Source organism: Phlebotomus papatasi, chromosome 3, assembly GCF_024763615.1.
Source record: "Phlebotomus papatasi isolate M1 chromosome 3, Ppap_2.1, whole genome shotgun sequence".
NCBI classification, from domain to species: Eukaryota; Metazoa; Arthropoda; class Insecta; order Diptera; family Psychodidae; genus Phlebotomus; species Phlebotomus papatasi.
This window is the reverse complement of record NC_077224.1, coordinates 69954234-69974162: the sequence shown is the minus strand read 5'-3', so window position 1 is coordinate 69974162 and position 19929 is coordinate 69954234. Positions and strand designations below refer to the sequence as shown.

The window sequence follows — 19929 nt, the reverse complement described above, 5'->3', positions numbered from 1 at the left end:
AACAATAAAAATTAAACTGAGAAACATAATCAATGATAATAAGTCTTACATCAAACTTTGGAAAGTCCAACAGAGTCTGATTCGGTGTATTTTGTGCTTCTAATGATAGGGACAAAAATAGCCCAAAAATTTAAGTAATTTTTCTGACAATACCAATGAATAATAATTTTCGCTTTTATGAAAAATATTACGTATGAGTATTTTAGTTTTTATTGCCAAAACGGTTTTGCTTAAAAACAATTGCAAGTATAAAAAATAAATAAAATCAATTATAAATTTGAGAATTCAAAAATCTGCCATTTTTAGCTTAAATATTTACTACATATCAAATAGCTAGAGACTTGCAAAAAATATTCTAGATTCCTTCAACCTTCTACTTTACAATTATGTACAGACATAAGAAAACAATAACTTTAGGTAATCAGGAAAAATTATTTTCTTTATGGGACACCGGTGTTCCAATCGTCCTTACAGGGTTAATAGCTCCCGAACTATGAAGGTTTGGTGCATTGACCCCCCCCACCACCCTAAGAATCATGTCGAGCTAATTTTATCCGTTTCGGCCGCTGAAAACAATTTGTTCGATGCAATTCTTTACCCCCAAAATTCAACTCACAATCGAATTTTTACGCATTTCGAGTTGCAAGCACCCCGATTTTCACGCATTTCGAGGTCACCTATAAGGAATCTCAGCTATTATAAGCTTATCTGGGCTTATTACTAGTTTTTCCATTATTTCCTTATTACGAGAATGGGGATGTCGGTAACTATACACTTTAGAATCAAGATCAGTGAGACCTGTTTCATGCGATTCGAACATATTTAACGAATCGAATATCGAACTCGGAATACTTGCATCAATCAGCGACCTTTTATATTACTGAACCTGTTACGTGCCCCTGTTATGAATTTTGCCAAAAGTTTATGAAAAAGGGGTGGCTAAGCATCCCAAGCTTTGCAAAATACTCGAACTCTTGACTTAGATGCTATACATCAAAAGTACTTTGCATCTTTTATCATTTACCGGTTCTCAACCGATTTGAACCGATTCATAAATCATTCAAAAGATTCTACAAAATTCTTTTAAAAGCAATATAATTAATTTTCGGATAACACTTACTTAGTTTTTTGAAACCGGTTAAGGTTTATAGGAAATTCCAAGACCTTTCTAAAGAGCCCAAGCATGACCCCATTCGCTTGGTAAATGCGCTATCTAGTGCCTTTTTAACTTTGACCTTGAAAAGCCGTTATCGCGTTTTCGAGTATTCCCGAAAAAATATGGTGTTGTTGGTCAAGGGCTTCCTTGACCGTGTTGGTCATGGGATTTCGTTTTTTACATGTTCGTATTGTACATTTCGCATTGCGGAAACTTCGTATTCTAGTACATTTCGTATTTTACCATTTCGTAGTTCACATTTCGTCTTTCATAAATTTTGTACAAAAATTGAACATTTCGTCTGCCATACATTTTACACAAGTATATCAACCAATAAAATAATAGAATTGCAGTTTTATGAGGTTAAGGGCGCTATGCGCCTAAGGTCTGAGTTTAAAGTCGATCTTTAAGCTCTAATTATCAGTATTGCCTGTTTGGGGCAAAGGGAAATTTTCTGTGTTTTTGGAAGTTATCAGTATCGCCTGTTGGTGGAAAGAGAAATTTTCTGTGTTTTTGGAAGTTATAAGTAGCGCCAGTTGAGGCTAAGGGAAATTTTCTGTTTTTTTTTAAGTCAGTATAGCCTGTTTGTGGCTAAGGGAAATTTTCTGTGCTTTGGGAAGTCATTTGTATCGCCTGTTGAGGCAAAGGGAAATTTTCTGTGCTTTGGAAAATTATCAATAGCGCCTGTTCAATTTTTGTACAAAATATATCAAAGACGAAATGTGAAATACGAAATAGTAAAATACGAAATATACAAGAATACGAAGTTTCCGCAATACGAAATGTACAATACGAACATGTAAAATACGAAATGTAAAATACGAAGTTTCCATATTCTGTAGAAAAGGTTTTTATATTAAAATGAATTGCCTCTTAAGATTGCTTTAGCATTTTTTTTGTATTATTATTTAAATTTCCTCAAGCCATTGGCATTTATTTGCAGCAGTACAAAAGTAAAGATAATAAATTAAATATTCTATATTTCTAAAAGAACAAAAAAAAATCCATTTGTTTTGAAAATAAGACAAAGCAGAATAAGAGAAAAGATGTGAAAAACATTGCAAATCAAAATTCTCTTGTTGTATTAGCAACTTCCGAAAGTTTTTAATTCAAATTTAACTTTCTTGTCATATAAAGAGCCTTGTGTAGTGGGGGAGTTCATTTAAATTGGCAATTTTCCATCTTTTCCGGAGTTGTCTTTTCCATGAAAATTATCACTTGGCATTGTGGTGAGGTAAAAGTACAAAAAGATGAGTGTGAGAGTTGTGAAAAAAAGGGTTTTATAGGGCATGTCTTTCATTTGGGTATATAACTGTAATCTCCTTTCCATTTAATTTAATTTAATAAGGATATGTCTAAAAAATTAAGGAAAATGTTATGACATAATAATCTTTAAGATAAGTAACAGAGATAGGGCAAATTTGTGTTAAATTGTTCAAGAATCATTTCCTTAATGGATTTCTCATCAAAGAGGAAATTCATGAAACGATTAGATGACACCAATGAAGATTATGTCATAATTGTAATTTGTGCTGTAACACATTTAAGATAAATCAATGGAAATTTGATACACTTTAAAACAATTAGACACATTTGATGATATCGCAGCTAATAATGGGATTTTATATCACTTTTTTCAATTAATATGAAATATTATTTTTGATATTTTACAAATGAGTAGTGAAAAATCAAATTTGATCAACGAAATATCAAAATTGATTACTGATAAATTTTGAACTTAAAATGAGTGACATTTTTATACAAGTTTTTGCCAAGAGTAAATGAAGAGATTGTTACTTTACCTGCAAACCTATTAGGGTTTAGGTTATTCATTGACCCAATTTAATTTTTAACAGCCCTGGCACACCTTTTAAACCAGAAAAATTACATGTAATGGAAATTCACATCCCTGTCTTTCTCAAACGTTTTGCATATTTCTGTCCCATTCTTTCAGAATCAAAATTGGATTGAACTAAATTTAGTTTAGTGTGATGTTCAAAAAAAGAAGAAGAGTGCGAAAGAGTAGGATAGACATATGCAGAACTTTTGAGAAAGAAAGGGATGTGAATTTTTACTTTATGAATTTTTCCTGATCTATATAATGTGCAGGAGCCATTTATTAACCGTACAACCGTATATTAGGTGAGATTCTTAACAATCTCACCTACTATAATCCTAACAAAATTTCATGTCGTCCGATCGACCTCAAATTTGGCCAAAATGTGTTTCAGCACTTCCTGATCACGAATATATATGTGGCTAATTTACGTTCCCGGCCGGCCGGCCGGCCGGCCGGCTGGCCGGCCGGCCGGCCGCTCTTTGGAGCTTAATAGCTCCTAAACTAAAAAAGATATCGACTTGCGGTTTTCGGCAAAGGTTATATATCGGGTGAAAATTGCAACTTGGTGCATTGACCCCCCACCCCCCACCCCTCCTTCCGCCATTTTGAAGACCCCCCTTTTTTTGTTTTCTCAATAGCTCCGCCCCTATGGCATTCAGCGGGCTCAAATTTTAGTATGTTATAGCTGGGCCTTAGAGCTTTCCATCAGTACCAAACTTAAGGTCCCCCGACCCCCCTGACCCGAGCTATAAGGGTCCAAAAAAAATTTCTTAAAATAGCCATAACTCCGGTTCTAATTGTCAGAATTTAAAAAGTGAGGGCTTTTTGGAAAGCTCTCGTGAAATGCCACTTCTCCTTCTAACATCGCAAGTTCATAAAACCACCGCTAGGGGCGCTTTTTTTAAAAAGAAAATTTTTAAATCTTAAAAGTTAAATAACTCAAAAATTCCATTGTGCATCGGGCTGAAAATTTAGTATGTTGTAGCCGTTGATTATACCTATCAAACAAAAAAAACCTTAAGTCGATCCATAACCCCTGACCCGAGCTATAAGGGGTCAAAGTTCGAACATTGACCGGCCTCTATCTCCGGTTCTAATTAACATAGCGACCTAAATTTTACCTTTTTGGTTTCGTCTCGATGAGCACTTTCAGATGGAAATTCAAAAAGTCACCACAGGTGGCGCTGTGATAGCGTCAAAATTCATCGAAATTCAAAGTCACTCTTCTCAAAAACGGCATTGTGCAAGTTAATGAAATTTTAGTATGTTGTAGTCCAGTCTAGGACGTTTCCAAAATGGTGCGTATGCGCGCTGTGGTTTCAATAGAACCGGAGATATGACGATTGCATAAGGAATTTTTGAGTTATTTAACTTTTAAGATTTAAAAATTTTCTTTTTAATAATAGCGCCCCTAGCGGTAGTTTTACGAACTTGCGATGTTAGAAGGGGAAGTGACATTTCACGAGAGCTTTCCAAAAAGCCCCCATTTTTTAAATTCTGACAATTAGAACCGGAGTTATGGCCATTTTAAGAATTTTTTTTTGGACCCTTATAGCTCGGGTCAGGGGGGTCGGGTGACCTTAAGTTTGGTATTGATGGAAAGCTCTAAGGCCCAGCTATAACATACTAAAATTTGAGCCCGCTCGATGCCATAGGGGCGGAGCTATTGAGAAAACAAAAAAAGGGGGGTATTCAAAATGGCGGAAGGAGGGGTGGGGGGGTGGGGGGTCAATGCATCAAGTTGCAATTTTCACCCGATATATAACCTTTGCCGAAAACCGCAAGTCGATATCTTTTTTAGTTTAGGAGCTATTAAGCTCCAAAGAGCGGCCGGACGGACGGACGGACGGACGGGAACGGTTTTTAGCCATCCATATATTCGGAATCAGGAAGTGTCAAAACACATTCTGGCAAAGTTTGGGGCCAATCGGAGGACATGAGATTTTGTTAGGATTATAGTAGGTGAGATTATTAAGAATCTCACCTAATATATATCATGGTGAAGATAAAAATGGTCTTCAAATATTTGAGAAAAATTTACATTTTTTTTTAAGATTCATTTCACAAAGTTATTTTAATTCAAAAAATTACCCATGGAACAAAATGTGGCAAAGTAGCTTTAGCCAAGGGCATGTCATCTGTAGAATAAGGCTTCAGGCTTCGCACACACTCTATCTTAAAACACTTCATATATTTCTCATATAAAAATATTGGAAATATAGGTTAGATTCATTAAAAGAATATGGGAAAAAATATCAAGTGTTCGATGTTAGACGGGCTACAGACCTAAGGCTTGGCTATATATGGCTTAACTTTCCTATCAATCAAGATTTATTAGAAAATTATCACTTAAGATTGTGCAACATGGACAAATGATCCATTAAATTTTGAAAAAGCAATAAAAATGGTTGCTATTTTGTATTTCAAAATCATTAGGAACTGGGCTAAATCTTAGGTCTGAAGCCGGCCTTATACGGGCTTCAGATCTAAGACATAGCCATATGGCTTAACTGCTCTAATTTCTTATCAATCAGATTTTTTGGAAAAAATCAACTTAGGATTGAATTACTAAAGATATAAGAGACCTGTAGATTTTCAAAAAGCAATAAAATTGCTCGCTATTCAAGATTTTGAGATGTTTGGGAACTGGGCTAAACCTTTAGTCCGAAGACGGCCTTATGCCCTAGACACACTTATGATTTAAGCCGAGAAACGAATTCATAGAAAATTATGGAAATTATAAGTTTAACCATTGTGTCGAGTATAATTACACTAAGCCGTCTCTCAGCTAATCATCAGGTCTGTCAAGGCCCTTAGAGTATGTGCGAGGCCTGAAAGCCTTCCTTCAATTGCATTCGATATAGTTTCGAAAGAGGGACAAAAAAAACTTTTGAGTTCATTAAAAAATATAAATGGAAAATAAGTCAAATTAATTTTGAGTAGGTAACGAAAAGCCCAATAAGACAAGACAAGTTAGAGGTCCATCAAACGGACTTTTTTTTAAGAAACATCTTAATAAGATAGGCATCTAATGCGATTCATTGTGAGGAGAATGTAATGAGACTCAGGAAACGATCATATACCTTTTATGTGATTGCCCCAGTATATGTAATTTGAGGCGGAAGCTATTTGGTGAAGCGGTATTGTATCAAAATGAATTATCAAGGGATACAAGGGGCCTATTTGATGGAGTTTATTCGAAGAACGGGCTGGCTTGATACACTCTGCACTTCATAGAGTAAATTTTAGAAGATGCATAATGGGCCCCATAGAGAGACCTTGTAAGAGGTATTGTACTTAATGGAATATTCCTCAGGAAAGATTCTACATATTCTGCCCTAGGTCTTCAGACTACTTCAAGGAAAATTGCTGTTTTCTAACAGTAAAATCTGTTTTCTGGTAGGACACTATATGAACGTTCATAATATTCATCTCTAATACGACTAATTACAAATAGGGGAGACTGGGGCAAAAAGTCACAAATTGGAATTTTAAAAATTCAATATCTTCCATAATAAATGAGATAGCGGCTTCAAATTTTTTTCCTTAGATGGTCACCATAGACCATCTTCAAAGTCGTAAGTTTCTTAGAATTCGAACAAGGAATTTAGAAAAAAAAAATATTGAAATTTTTAGCCTTATTTTTGAAATGTTTTCCTAACAACAGATATCAATTTTGACCTACCTATTTTCCAAAAATTATGCACTAGTAAATATTTCCTAAATGATTTGGATTCTTTGAATACGAAGTTACTATCTATTTTAGAATTTTACAAAGATTCTTTTCTCCAGAAATCATTTTATTAAAAATGGCCACTTGGGGTAAAAAGGTATGGAGCAAAAAGTAACAAAGATCGAAGTAATTTCTGATGTCTCACGGCGAGAAGAAACGTCATTTCCGCGTCTCGCCGCTTTTTGTTTGCATTGGTCAAACGATTAGCAGTCTTTTGTGTGTTTTTTTTCTAAAATAACTTGAAAAGCTCTTTTCTCGTTCAGATAGAGAAAACTGTGTTTTAAAGAGGTGTAGATGAATAAATTTCCTATGAAAATATGTCATCCAGCTATTTTTTTAAATTTATGAAAGCTCGTAATGAAGCAAAACAAAATATGATAATATCCCATACCTGGTACTATTTGCCCCAGCATTTTTGAGAACGGTCACAAAATTACCTTTTAGAAAACAGCTCGATAAATGTATTTCCTTACAAAATAGAGGAAAATTACTTTCACAAAGTTGTAGAGCAGTAAATTTCCTATAAAACTGTACTGATTAGAAATTTCTGGGCCACTAGGGTAGCTTGCAAAAAAATAAAATATCCGTTTTGTGACTTTTTACCCCAGTCTCCCCTATAGTATTAAAAATAAAACTCTTCAACATAATGAATATCGGGATAATACCTTAACATAGTCATAATTTCTTTTTCTACGATTTCTTTATTGCCAAGTCGCAAACTTATCTTTTTTGTGCTGAACTCTTGGAAATCCAAAAGAATGCCATAACATGCTTCTTGGGTAGTGAATTTACCCTATACCGAAAGTCATATACTAAAGTAAAAACTACATTTATTTAGTATGAAAAAGTTTGTGAGACCGAATCTGATTGATTTTTTTAAAGAATTGTGAAATGTTTATCAATAATTTTTTTTTAGACTTATTATTCTTGTATTATTTTTAATTTTGCTAAAATGAGCTTGGTCAAAATGGTATTGGTACGAAAGACATTTAGTCAATCCCAATGGAAATTTGGGTAGACAGCGGCATTTCACTTTGGGGTAATGAATTAACAATTCCTCGGTCTAAAGTACCCGGAATTAGCAAGATCCCGTGGGTGTATTCGATTAATGGCCATTTTCTTGCCCTACCATCATTCCTTTTTGCTTTCAGGGGACGCAAAAGCTATTTTTGAGATATACACTCTCACCATCGAATCACTCAAAATCATGAACAATAATATTGACTCAATAGATCCTACAGAATCGGTTGTAGATTTTGCGAAATGCTTGCGAAATTGTGGTTATACCTCTTGTGTCAAGGATGTTCCATGGGTATTACAACTATGATGGGTCGTTCAATTGTTTTCTGACTTTTGTACTTAAATTGTGCCTTTTTTGTTTATCTTGCTAGCCTCCCTCTCTTGGGATGATTGTTCAAACACTAAAAGGCGTTCTGATGAAGCTGGAAGTTCGATGAGGGACATGTGTACATATATTTAATGTCTTGACGTCATCGATTTCAAAGATATATTCCCTATTCTTGTCTCGCAAACTCTTCAGTTTATTGACTTTAATTTAATACATTTAACCCACATATTGAAGTCTCAAAACTATTAGATAAATGGGCTGTTTATTTGAACAGAAATTATCTTGCGTTTTTATCTATTGTGCTTGTACTAAGAGCATATTATTTCAGAGTTATAGAATTTTGCCTGTAATGGAGTTACCTTTAGCCGTGTAACATATAACTGTCCACTTGAATGAAGAAATGAAATATGGATTCTGGTCTTCAGAAAATTCCCACCTGTCTCTTTTAAAAGAATCTCTCTTGGCATAAAATCCATAAATCTGCAAAACATATTTCATTTTCTACCATCTCGCTTGGAAATATTCCAAACGACTTTTTTTTTGTAAAACCTTCATTTAATTTTTCCCGTACATTAAAAATCATTTACTCCAACCCCAAGTTTTGTGTTCGATTGACGGCTTATTTATGATTTTTATATTACTTCAAACCTCTATTTAATTTAAAATTTCTGGTAAAGGTAGAAGGATAATTGAAAATAAATGGACACAAGCATTAAGCTTATAATAGGCTAGATTCAAACGTGAGCAAATTAAGCTTTTGAAGCTGAAGTTAAGGAACATATCACGAAATTCAATTTTAATTTTTAATTAAATTAGGAGAAACACACAAAACTCAAATTATCATAGGCTATGCTACCGAAGCTTTTAAAATTAATTATAAGAATAATAAAACAAAGGGCATATTGTTTGACTAAAAAAAAATTTCTTTTCACTCGTACCATTTTTTTTAATTTCAAATAAAGTGAAATGAAATTTCTATATAAAAATTCCAGGAATTTAATATTTGGAATGAGAAAAAGCTTTTTCATTCATTGAAAACGTTCAAAGTTATTTACACATTTTTGTGTTATTAAAAAATCCACTCTACGAATTACAAAGGCTAATTGATATTCATATTAATGACTGCAAACAATTAATGAAGTTGTTTATATTATACGCATCAAGGTAATGGAGAAGGGTTTTGTGGAACTTCTGTTAAATTTTTTTTTTCAATAATTTGAAAGTCATATCATTGATTCAATGATGATCTTCTTAGGGAATGTAAATGAAAATTATGTTGATAATCCCCCGATCGATTTAAAGAAGAATCTCAATATTAATGTATGTTTTACATTAGTTTTAAAAGATATTTTCTCAGAAATCTTTGGGAAATTTGCTCTAAAAAATAGGTACTTTATATTTTTGTAAAATGACAAAAACCAACAAATGAGGCATTTAGAGTGATCGGAGCGCGATGTCTTAGATGAACAAAATTGTAGTCCTAAGTGTTGACTATCGTCTGGTGTCAATGAATTTTTAATATTTTGTATAGTTTATTTTATACAAATTTTTAAAACCTCACTTTAAGACCATTTTTTTTTTGGTAATTCTTACTGTGTTATCACACTTGCACATTAAAATTTTAATATGATTCACATTAATTGTCGCTGGTGAGAGTCCAAATGTGTAATTTGTGTGTTTGAATAATTTTGTATTCAAAATGTGATCTATTTGTTGTAAAAAGGTAGACTTGGCCCGCAAAATTTGATATAAATTGATTTATAGCATTAATGCGAAAAATTAATGCAATTTTCTCTTTAATTTTTTAATGTAAAAAATATTAATGCTTTAGGTAAATTTAAACTTATTTTTGCAAGCCAAGTCCACTTCTTTATCAATAAATAGAAAAACCCCAAATATTAAGTGACTCAAAGACACAAATAACATATTTGGACGCTCACAAGCGACAATAAATGTGAATCACATTAAAATTTTAATGTGCAAGTGTGATAACGCCCTTAGAGAAATTCCAATTTTACACACTGAAGGAGTGGTTTTACAAAGTTTTTTGTAGTTTTCAAAATTGAAGCACAGTTAATAAGCTTTCTAACGGACCCACACTTTTTAAGTTCTGCATACTAGAACCTGAGATATAAGGGATAATGTAAGGCAGAGCAGAAAAAATATAAAAGTATTAATAAAAAAAAACATTGTCAGGTTATGGAGCAAACCCAAGGTCAGATTCTTAATCAGGGGACTTGCCTCTATCAAACGTACCATGTGAGATCTCCGTTAGCAAAAAAAGTTGTGAATTTGTTGCATAGTGTAATAAATTGATTCAATTTCAAAAGGGGTGGCAAAGCGTCCCGGACTTTGCGAATTGCTCGAACTCGTAACTTAGATGATAATCTTAAAAGTACTTTCGCATCATTTACTGTTTAGTTCTCATATGATTTGAACCGATTTATGAATCGCTCAAAAGATAACCCAAAATATTTTTAAGAGTAATAGAACTGATTTTCGGACAAAAATTAACTTATTTGTTCATTACCGATACACGACTGATTTGAAGCGATTTATAAATCACTCAAACTATTGTCCATAATACACCTCAGGAGTAATAAAATTGAATCTACCTTCAAACTCATATTTTTCCCATATCCTTGTAATGAATTTGACCTATATTTTTTCAGCAAATGTTTGACCTTATAATAGGTATTAAAATATATTGTCATAGGAATAGATCATGAAGTATCCGAAGCCAGAATGTGTGCGAAACCTGAAAAATTTCCCCTTCTTAGGTAATGTTTATTATAAAATAACCTTATTTTAGCGTGATAATAAGTGCCCAAAAGTATGACTTTCGCGTGACTGAATAATTACTGTAACCCCCATGACCATACGATAAAAATAAGGTTATGCTGACTTCGTTTTGCTACTTGGGTAAATTAGCTTAATTTGTAACGAAATTCATGGAACGTAAAAAATTATTTGAAAGTCAGAAATAAAAATTATCCAGATACAATAAAACCTTAAATTGTTTATTTATGGAAAACTACTTTGTAAAACTGTTTCGTTCTAAAAGTGGAACATAATATAGGTATGTTTGTAGAGACATTATATGGCTCTGAAAAAGATTTTTCTCAGGATATCATCTTGGGGATTCGATAGAATATAAATTTGTTTGGTTATCGATCTGCAATGAGTCTTTCATCTATTGAAAATTCTATTTTTGATTTTCTTTCACTCGGCTTCAAGCCAATTTATTTAATGGAAATTAATTAACTAATAATCCGGATTTATGTGTCACTTCAAAAGTAATTTAAAAATTAACCATATTTATTCATGTTCATTCAGTCATTTTATAAAACTTTACAAAACTTCGATAGACTTTTTTGGTAAATTGAAAATTTCTATTCTTTTTTTGTCTGTTAAATGATGATTAAAATTTATCTCTGACAGATTCGTTTGATTTAAATCATAAATTGGGAAACACATTATTTGGAAAATATTAAAGATTAATATAAAAGTATATAGTAAATGAAGGGTTTAAAGTTGGGAACTTTGCAAAGTGTTTTTCGTGGGCATAATAATTTGGAATTCATAGAATGTTCAAATATTTAAATTTCACAGGCTTGAATATTTTATTTGAGGTGAAACTTTTTTTTTAGAAATAAACCCAGTGCGTAGTTAAAGTTGTGAAAATTTGGGAAATGAAGGACCGATGAAATGTAAAATACTTTAATTATTGTGCGTGGAGGATATTTTAGTTATATTTATTTTACAAGTTCAAATGCGCAAAACATGTTCCACGTGTAATGATTTTCCATTAAAGGATATGAATGAGGGAAAAACAATTTGCGTAAAAGATGTATATTTCGAAAGACAACCTATATGTGGTGGTGCTAAAGAGCTATATTTCTTCCACCTCCTCATCTACAAATTCATTCTCAGAACATTATTTGATCGATGAAATTCGGCACGGTGAAGATGAATTTAGCCACAATGTTGCCTTTAGTATATTCTTCTCCTTGATGTCTTAGGTAATATTAAAGTTTACGTTATGTACATCTTCGAGATAGAGTTTTGTTGAATTGATGGATGTTGTGTTAAGTTTTTATTATTATTTTTTAATAAAGTGTTAAATTTTACGCTATTCCCTATAAAAAGTATTCTGTGTGTCGTTTAGAATAACATGGAAATCTCCACACTGAGACGTGGATATATCCAGGTCATGTTCAGCAAGTCCCATGCATACGAATTAGTTTAGAAAAGTAAGATTTATCCTTGAGAGTATAGAAATAACCCTGCATATTTTTAAAGAATTAATATTGAAAATTGAAGCCATCCCAAGCGGTACCACATAACTGGAGGCGCGATATTTTAAGTCACAAAAATGTCATTTGAACGTTCCTATGAGACAGTAATTAAAATTACCGATAGTTAAATTTTCGACAGATGACTGTGGAAGATACTTAGATTTTTCTCTTTCCCCTATGTTCACCTATGTCATTGTCTTTGGACATAGACAATGCCTATGTCTAAAAAACATTTCGATATCGAATTTTCGAAAGTCAAAATTTAACCACTTTAGATGGCCTATTTTTTAACCGATTTACTTAAAATTTGTTTTTTTTTTTTTTTTTTGAAAATATTGATACCAACCCGAAAGCATCGGACTTAAACGGTATTGAGTCGGTAAAATACCCGCAAATGATATATCTTTTACAAATTTATATTTTTTTTTATTAATTATTTAATATCATCATCATTTTGACCTCCTCCCCCTTTCGTGCGGCAATCGCAGTCCTAGAGCCAAAATAGACTCGAGATTGGCAGTATAGGATTAAATACAAGAAATTTATGAAAAACGCCTTTAATCGATGATCCTAATGCCCTAGACACACTTATGACTTAAGCCGAGACACGACTTAGTGGAAAATGATGGAAATGAAGTTTAATCATTATGTCGAATATTGTTAGGGTCTGTCAAGACCCTAAACCCTCAGTGTACGACAGTTTGGGATAAATCTTTACTTCCAAATTTTACGGGTTGAATATTCTCGGGGATCAATCTGTGTCTGTTTGGGGCATTAGCGTCGATTCTCACCTTTACTTTTTTGTTTGACCTTATGCATGTTACTCACGCTATAATATTCTAAAATGCGTTTTCCATAAGAATTTTTTGTGTGTTTTTTTATTAAATTATGGATCAATTTAGTGCAGAATCACATTGACAGTAAAATTCTCATCGTCACCATCAAAGCCTCACCGTATTTCGTTAATTTACGCATTTTCAATGAAATTCTTACGCAAATTCTCAATTACCGTATTACCCTATCTCATACTCGGAGGCACTAGGTAAAAATAATATAAGAAAACTGAAGAAATAAAACGAAAATACGATAAAGAGTGAGCAATAAAACTGTACGAAAAACTGTAACAAAAAAATCCCACAGATTTTTCGTTTTATTTATTCAATTTTCTAATACTATTTTCACCTAGTGCCACCGAGTATGAGATAAGGTAATACGGTAATTGAAAATTTGCGTAAGAATTGCAATGAAAATGCGTAAATCAACGCGAAATACGGTGAGTAAATACTCAATGTATTTACTGTCAATGTGATTCTGCACTTAATCGGCAGTGCATTGGGTGGAGAGCTTTTTCTCGTGAATTTGAGGACTCCACGGAGCTGGGATGCTTTGTCATCTGCTTTTTGAATTTTGAAAACAAAAATCTTTAAATTTTCTTGATTTTGATCTTGGTTTCAAAATTGGGGCCAATGAATACTTAATCGTAAGGCCTGGACAAGCCTCTTGCAGCCTAATGGTATCTACACACTAGAAGCAATTTTCGTCAAAAATGGCCTTTTTTAAAAAAATTCTCACGTTTCTGCTTACAAGGATAGAGGAAATTTTCTTTAATAAGGCATATTTTAAAGAAATGTTTACTAGTGTGTGTAGAGGCCATAACGGCATACTTAAGTTTCAATATTGACCACAAGAGTCGCACCGTACCAATTCAAAATTTCAAACAATGTGAAAGTGTTATAATTTGAAAACTGTCCCACCGATTTTAGTAATATTATAGTATGTTTTCAGTTTCTATATTTAATTTTTCAAATTTTGTTAAGGTATGCAACAATTTTTTAACTCTAGATCTCTGTTGTTTGCCGATCGATTTTAATCAACTTAGGCTTAAACGAATGAAAAAAAACGTCTTAATTTTATATGGGAACTATACTAAAGAGAGGGGTGGTGGAGAACATATAATACATAATGAGTTTAATTGGAATTCATCAAGATTATTTTTGGCCAAGCGCCTGGAAAGTTGGCCTTTTTATAAGCCAATTCCTATATTGATCTCGGACTCAGCTCACAGTGCTCCAAGGAAAAAATTTATTTAAACAAAAATTTAGTATATTTATCCCTCCATACGGAAAGGTATCTTATAATACAGAAAAACTTCTCACTTTTTAGATATTTAGCATAAGGATCACGAGTACAGAAAAATTCCCATACGCATTTGTATGTGAAAGTAAGAAATTGGCTTCAACTTTGAAGACCACTCGCCGGGGACTAGTTTTTGGCTGTTCTTGAGTAATTCCATGTAACCAGTAACAATTTTTCGAAAGGAAAAGTCTGTTTTAGAAAAACTCCCAGTCTTTACCATCCTCGATCTTGGAAATGTCTTAATTTCTCCGTGGTACCCCCAGAAATCTCACAGAAAGATGCGACATTTATTAGGGTAGGCAGTAGCTTAGATAACTTCATCTAAGCAGAACGTTAAAATAGAAGAATGTTAATTGATCTTGTTCTGAAAATTGTTCTATCTTTGTCTTTTTAAAACAAAGGAATAAATGGTTATATTTTCTTTAGGTCTATATTTGCATAATTTTCGATATATGTATATAAACAATAAAAGTTGATTGGCTTCAATAACATAAAATTCATTGTTGTAACCTTCCTCGAAATAGAATTCTGAATTTATCGAAAATAATTAAATTTTGCTTGTGTAGAAAATAATTTTTTATGTCCTGTCGACGATTTTATTTTATTTCCTTTTCCAGATTTCCTCCATTTCCTCTGTTCCACCGCTCAAAAACCCATGAAACATACTAAAGTCAATATTGCGGTGGAATAAGTGGAAAGTTTATGAAAATGTACAATTGTTATAAGAAAACTTTGTCTTCAAAAATACATATTACTCCTGTATTTTATCTTCACCTTAATTGAAATTAAATGAGTAGAATTTTTTTTTAGATTCCCTCCCTAAGTACCTGTTTGTTTTAACCTTTAAAAATTTGACCTTATTGTCTCATTAATTGTTTTTGAGAGTAAGGGAAGAATAACAATAATTTGAGATAACTTCATTATCTCATTCAATGAATTTTCTTTTTTGATCATTCAACCGGAAAGTACTTTTATTGATCCCGACAAAGGGAAATCCAAGCAAAATGTTAAATACGGCGCACTTCATGTGGATGGAACTTATACAAGAAATGGAGCAATCCATCTCCCATGATGCTTTTGTTTTTAGTATATTTGCTCTGGATTGGTTTGCTGAACGAGGGAAAATACGAGGCCAAAGATTAATCGCTTTAATTTACATTTTTACTTGAGTATTCTCCATCTGGGGCTCCTCTTTAGCCCACCGTTCGCGAGAATATGACTTTGAGCATGAATTTCCTGGATGAGTGTCATGACGAAATTGAAGATATAATTTAACCGTGTGCTTTCCTCTTTACATCTAAAATATTGCGGTAACACGGAAAACATCTTGAGGAACACGAAATTCTTAGCAAAATTAATGACATGGGGAAGAAATATTTAATTTTCTTTTTAACATAGTACAACTGATGGAATAATTTTACAAAAACAGTGAATTAAGAAAATCACAACAAATTACATGAACTTGGGTCCACAGAATATACTTTTAAGAGGTCCGTAAAGTGCTTATTTTGTATTTTAAAAAGATTTGTACGAAGCAGAGTTTAAAAAATCATTTGGTGGAAATAAACCGTCAAAAATGCCTAAAAAATGTTTGAATAAAAATTTAAAAAAAAAAAATAAAATAAAGAACATATTTATGTTACAAAATAAACAGCCCATCACCGATCTAAATTAATTGGAATTTTCCTTTAGTTACTTCATGCTATATACTAAAACCAATAAAGACATGGCATTAATTTGAAAAATTTGTATTCTAAAAATGTGTAATATGAACTGAAATTAAGTGAATCCGGAGAACTCTCAAGGGCCAGGAAAATTTTTCGGGAACCTGGGAAATTTTCGAGAGTTGAGACAGGGGCCTCTCGACATTTCATTTTTCTATTAGTTTTTGCATAGAGGCACTGAAGACTAATGGCAAGTCTTTTTTTTTAAAGAGAATTGACTTATCAGTCTGATATATTCCGAAATCCTGCATTAAAGGCTATCTAAAAATACATATTTCATAATGTTCGCCGAAATAATACAAGAATTACAAGGTTTAAGTCGCGATGTAATATCTGCAAAATTTTTGCAAGGAAAAGTGAAAAATAGCTTCACTTTTTATTAGGCTTAATGGGCCCCTGGTTGAGAGTTGTCGTGGATTCAGAATATTTTTGGAAATTCTTGTTAAAAACCTTTGGTAAACACCCGACGAATGCTTTGCAAAACCGGAGAAGCCTCGTAAACTCAACTCAAGAAATCTTTGAGTAATCTGAAGATCCTTAAAGATCAGAAGGAGTTTGATTTTCGGTAGTATTTCTTATTTCGCGGTACAAAATTTTAAATTCTCTGTATGCTACATTTTGCACACAAATATTACACATTTTGTGTAATATTAAATATACATTAAAAAGGGGCGGCAAAGTGTCCGAGGCTTTGCGAGCTGTTCGAACTCCCGAAAAAGAGCTCTGCCTTATATACCTTTTCGCAATTTATTCTGGTGCATATAAAATCATTGTCGAATTAAAATTGTCCATAAATCACCACAAAACCATCTTAAAGTTGAAAATTGTTCAAGAAGAGGGTTTCAAAAAAATCATTAACCTTTCAATTAATTAATTGAACAAATCGGGTGAAAATTAAGCCTTTGATCTTCAATAATTCAAGATGGCGATTTTTCCGGTGATAGGTGTCAAAGGACGAAATGTTCAGCCAGACTACCTCCAAAACATATCCAAAAATGGAAGAAATCGCTAGGGCCAATTTTTTGCAAAGTCGAAAAAACATATTTTTGGAGGTGATAGAAGGGATGGGGGGGGTATTTTGGGTATGTTAGTTCGATAGAGAATGTTGACTTGTGGGAGGGGGATCACCGAAGACCGAAAGTCAATATCTCTTACCGTTTAGCAGCCAGGAAGGACAGAAGTTGAAAAAAAAACACGATTGTTAAAACTGCGCTCTCTTGGAGTTCCAGCAGTTAAAAAATGTGTAGACAATACATAATTATATTGTGTAGCAATACACAAAAATTACACATTTGTGTAAATTAACAATGAAAATTATGGTAAAACGGTCAAAATTTTTTTCTGGATAATCTAATTATTTGAAAGGCATTTCCTACGGAGATGCAAATTTTTTGTGTGCATAAAGCCATTTCACGTGGTTTTTATCGGTTCCGATTATATGCATAATTCCGGAACTTTATTTAGTTGGATTATTTTCGACTAGTTGAAGGATATTTCTTTTTCAAATCGTAACGAATTTTCAATTTTAAATAAATGCAGAAACTTCAAAGAAATTGTCTGTATCATTCTTATGCCCTAGACACACTTACGACTTCAGCCGAGAGACGACTTACAGTGGAAAATGATGGAAATGGACTTTAACCATTATTTCTAATATAATTACGCTAAGCCGTCTCTCGGTTAACTCTCATGCCTATCAAGGCCCTTCGGATTTGAACAACAGGCTTCGACGCTCAGAGCAAAGACACGTTGTTCGAAAAGCCTTGTTCATCCACCGTCTTGTTGATTATCCCTTTATACTGAAGATATTGTTAGGTTCAAAGTCAAAATTTTCAATTTGGTTTCTCTGGATTTTCGCATTATCTGGAATTGTGATTTTTCAAAAGAAAACATATAATTTTTTTTCGAAGTAAATTAATTAGTTGAGTACCAAAGGAACACGGTCATTAGACCTAAGAGTTATGTTTATGGCCTAACTTCTCAAATTCTAACTACTCAAGTTTTGTTTTGGAAAATTTAGACTTAAATTTGGATAATAAAGGTGAATGATTCATTATAAATTCTGAGAAACCAATAAAATTTCTTAGTAGGTGGAAGATGAGGCACCTTTAAAATAGGGTACCACTTGAAATTGGGACCTTTAAAATAGGGTACCAATTGAAATTAGGCTTTTATGGCTCTGGAACACCTTTCAGATCAGAAGAATTTCATATAGTCGAAATTTACATCCCTTTTTTACTTAAAAGCTTAGCATAAAGTCTATCTTATACGGGCTTCAGACCTAAGGCTTTGCTATCTGGCTTAACTCCTCTAATTCCTCATCAAGTATGATTTTTTTAGGAAATTGTTATTTAGGAGTGAATATTAATATCAAATGATTCATTAGATTTTGAAAAATAAAAAAAATTGCTTGTTATTAAGATTTTTGAGACCTTTGGGAACTGGCCTGAACCTCCAGTCTGAAGCCGGCATTACTCTTTTGCACTCTTCTTCTTCTTTTGAACATCACATCAAATAAAATTTAGTTCAGTCCAATTTGGAGTCGAAAGAGTAGGATATAGACTTACGCAAATATTTTGAGAAAGAAATGGATGCAAATTTTGATTTCATGAAATTTTACCGATCTAAAAGGTGTGACGGAGGCATTATCTCCTATTTCCAAAGCAGGCAATTTAGCTTGAGGCAATTTCCAAGGTACTCCAATTCAAAGGTGTCCCACTTGCCCTAAATTAGTATTTTAAGAACTTCGGAAACTGGGGTAAACCTCAAGTCTGAAGACCGCATTAAGGTCTAATTTTTAAAACAAGTCAGATGAGATGCTAAATATATAAAAGCTGATGTGAATGAATAAAAGGAAATAAAACGACGCAGTTGTCAAAGATTTTTCAATGTAATAGTCCCATAACTCATATTTCCGCATTGCAGTTCTTATGAATTATTTACCAGGTCGCTTTAAATCTAATCTCGCGATGAAAAAGACGAAAACATGATAAATATAAATATTTTATTAACTTTCTTAAAAAAACATCGTTTTACTTTTTCTCCTCCTTTGATGCATATCTAATATAGAGCTCTCAAAAAACCATTGATTCAGTATATTCATATTCGATAGAAAAATTCAATAATATTTTTCTCAATTTTTTTTTCATACTCATATACAATTCATAATTCTTTTGCTTTGAGAAACCCTCTAACATTGGTTTTCTCATATGAGCTGTTATGTACAACATTCGAGGGAATTTTTGGCAAAAAAAAATGTAAAATTTAAATAAAATTTGTATAGAAGTTGTGCCCATCAACATTCAAAAGATATTCATAAATATTTTTGATGTGTCTTGTATTTTGACGAAAGATTTGCCTATATACAATATGAAGTAAAAAGGTACTCAATATTGCTGAGGAATTTTACCACCCCCTCAATTCTCAATCTACCATCTAATTCACGCTTCGAGTGAGATAAAATTCCCACCTGGGTTGAATTTAACGAATCGGAAAGTCATTTTTAATAATTCTATTATTAGAATGTTATTTGTCTCTCTCAACTTCCCCTCTCTCCACTTTATTGATATATTTTTTCCTTCATCAGGTTTATTGCAAGAAAATAATATTGAGTGCTGTTTTTCATCCATTCACTGAACCTGAACAATTTCATAATACCTTTCAATGTTGTATTTTCATTTTCTTTTTTTTTTTT

The 19929-nt window shown here is 32.7% G+C and overlaps 1 protein-coding gene across 7 annotated transcripts in view; it reads left to right on the top strand.

Moving 5' to 3' along the window:
* The window catches only part of LOC129808115 (eye-specific diacylglycerol kinase), a 221359-nt gene that overhangs the window by 118139 nt on the left and 83291 nt on the right, over positions 1–19929 (top strand). The window lies entirely within an intron of this gene.